The sequence below is a fragment of the Lagopus muta genome, chromosome 1 (genome assembly GCF_023343835.1).
Source record: "Lagopus muta isolate bLagMut1 chromosome 1, bLagMut1 primary, whole genome shotgun sequence".
Classification (NCBI taxonomy): domain Eukaryota; kingdom Metazoa; phylum Chordata; class Aves; order Galliformes; family Phasianidae; genus Lagopus; species Lagopus muta.
This window is the reverse complement of record NC_064433.1, coordinates 192,002,190-192,005,276: the sequence shown is the minus strand read 5'-3', so window position 1 is coordinate 192,005,276 and position 3,087 is coordinate 192,002,190.

Genomic DNA, 3,087 nt, shown 5'->3' with positions numbered 1-3,087 from the left:
TAGAGATGAGACAGCAGAGGAAGAATAGCCGAAATCCTGTGTTTGTTTGCTTTCAAAATCCACTTAAAATTAGCTCAGCGAACATAGTTCTGCAAAGATTGCTCCAAACATTAATAAATCACACTGTGTACAAGGAAACTCGATAATGCAAACCAGCTCCCTTTAACATGTGCCAGAGCCAGGTCTCATTTACACATTGGGAGTTGCTGGCTCTCCCAGGGTGTCCCAGACTCTGCAAAGCTGGATGGAGAAATTAAGTCTGAGCTGATCAGTGCATTAAGTGTTCCATAAAGCCCATGAAGAGGGAACCAGAGATGAGGACCTCAAAATGTACCTGGAGAAGTAGCACTTTTATCTGTGTACCGACCAGCACTATGTCTGCACCTGATGGGGACAATGAGCATCTGAGTGACGCCCAAGGTTGCCAAGGCCAACAGCTGCAGGGACACATGGGCAGATCCTTCATCAGAAGGTAATGCCAACCCAGAGCCAATCAGCCAGGGCTGGCAGGGGTGTTGCTAATGAAGGAAATAGTTGCACATCGCATTACCAAAATGGGAACTGCAAATAGAGAAAGGTCATGACCAATATGCAGAGTGTCTCAGAGAGGGCTTGGGCAGCAGTGGGCTTTGGTTCAAGTGATTTCCTCTCTATATAGCACTGGTGACAGAAGGGAACAAGCCCAGCAAGGCCACCAAAGTGGTTGGAGATGGAGCTCGGGTGATGTGAGAAAAGGCTGAGAGCTGGGTAGTTACTGGGAGAGGAGAAAGCAAAGGGGAATTAGTTGCTCCCTGTTAGGTTGGTGCAGGTGTGACACAGATGGTCTCTCCTTGCAGGCATCGGCCCAAGGGAAAATGGGAAATTCTAACTAGCTATCCCAAACTTCCCCAAAGAGCTTCCTAACCTGTCTGTCCCTGCTTTGAGAAAGGAGCTGGGACACCAACTTGCGGTATTCTGTGAACTTTCAAAGAAATTCTGTCAGGCATCTGTGTATAAACATGATTGACAGGAAAGCAGAGCTACGTATCTGTACCTGTACATGTGTTTGTGTCTCCTTGCATATCCTTATCTGCTGCATGCAGACCAATCCCCATGAGGTACATAATTATGAATTGCTGCTGCACTAGGGATCCTCTTGTGCCCATGGAAAAATACACCTGTGGTTGCATAGCTCAAACCTGAGCCACTCACTGAAGGTTTCTCCAGTGAGCAGAGAGATTCAGGAGAAGTCATAGCACTGCCCAAGAAAACCCTATCCCATTTAGGGGTGGTGAATCCAGGCTTGATGTTGTGCTGTGACAGTTAAATAAGAGCTCACGTTTCTCCTCAGCTTCAGTGCTGACTTGCATAGATTGTTTAGGGTCTGTTCTGCTAAGGAATAGCCCACAGAATCACAGGTTTGTCTTTAGGGACAGAGAAAGCCAAAAACCCTTCAGCTGACCCTAAAGGAGGTATTTACATTTCATTCTCAGTGCCTATCTTGCAGATCTGATCCCCATGAACTGAAATGAGGAAGTCCATTACTCCTGGACAATTCACTGGGAATATTTCAGTGGAGGCATTTGCATGCAAACTTTTGAGTCCTATCAATTGTGTTACCACGTATTGAAAAGGAGCATCTTGCCATTAAACTGTCTCTTCAGTGGAGCTCCAGTTCTCCACCCAATTTCTCTTCAGGCATAGAGACTCTTTCGATGCCAGAAGCTGGATAGGATTTGGGGTATCCTGACATTTTTCAACCTACATACTCCAATGGCAGAAAAACAGCACTGTACAAACCCCCTTAACAAGACCCACGGCCAACCACCACTTTTAATCCAATCTACTGCTTTGTCTGTTCTGCTCAATATCTATTGTCTCATTAGTAATCTATCATTTCACTTTCTCAGGGATAATCTCTTACTCTTCTTACTGAAATAATTAGCTGATTTCATGAGCAAGATATTGCTCTTATTGGTTTTTTTGTTTGTTTTTTTTTTTTTTATTTTTGTTTTTAATGATGATCTACAACTTTTATAAATGATCTGCTGGATTTCCAGATATTCAGCAGCCCACCTAAAGCTGTGGTTTCAAGGGGGCTTCTGGCCTTCATGTGGGCTGATATGCAAGTAGCGTCAATCTGATTTAACCAGGATGAATTAGGCTAATGCATGACAATTTACCATTGCTTAGATGAAGATCCTGGCCAAGTCAAGACATCATTTGGGGAAGTTAATGGTGTGGGAGTTGAAGAAGGGTAGATGAAGTGTTTGCATGGTCTCTGGGGAACATGCTCCTTTCTTGACCCCAATCCTCCAACATTTGGGCCTCCAAATTTGACTCCATGATGACCAGTGGAGACCTCTGTAAGCCCCCGGCTCAGACAGCAGCCTGGCTGCCTGCAGGCATGTGGAAGCCAACCATATTCTACATCAGGGGGTGCAGGTCTGATTCATATCAGAGTCCAAGTCCTGATGAATGAGGGAAATATGTTCCTGCAGTTTGAGTAAATCATACTTAATTTTTCATCGGTAGACAGGGAAGCTTTGGGGAGGGGAACTCAGAAACACAGAGGTTAAGTGACTTACCCCAAGCTGCACAGGATTGAGATTTCCAAATGCACAGACCAGTCACTTGGTCACTGGGCCTCAATTTAATTAGCAAGTGTGTTTTTATTTAAGAATGACAGCGCATTACGTTTCCTTGTAATTCATGGACCCCACCCCACTGTGTGCAGATCCAGATCAAAGACATGGCTCCTGCTCGCAGCTCTGCTGCTAGAAATGGTTTCTTTTAATGCCTTAAATTTGAGAACATCAACAGTATCTAAAACATTCAGCAAATGATTTCTTTTCTGCTTTGAAGCTGACTCCCTTCAAATCATTTCCTCCGTCTTTGGTGCAGGTTTCCGCACTCTGAAAGCTCCATGCAGAGCCTTCAGACATAAATCAGACCCCAAGCTCTCATCTCCATTGCTTGTTCTGCAGATCCGTGTTTTGCATATAGGCTGTTTTTCTGTGCCAAGAGCAGTCCGCTTGCAAACAGCAGCAAAATAAAAGTCATTTCTGAAACCACTGGCCACCAAAATCCTGCCCAACCATGGAATGA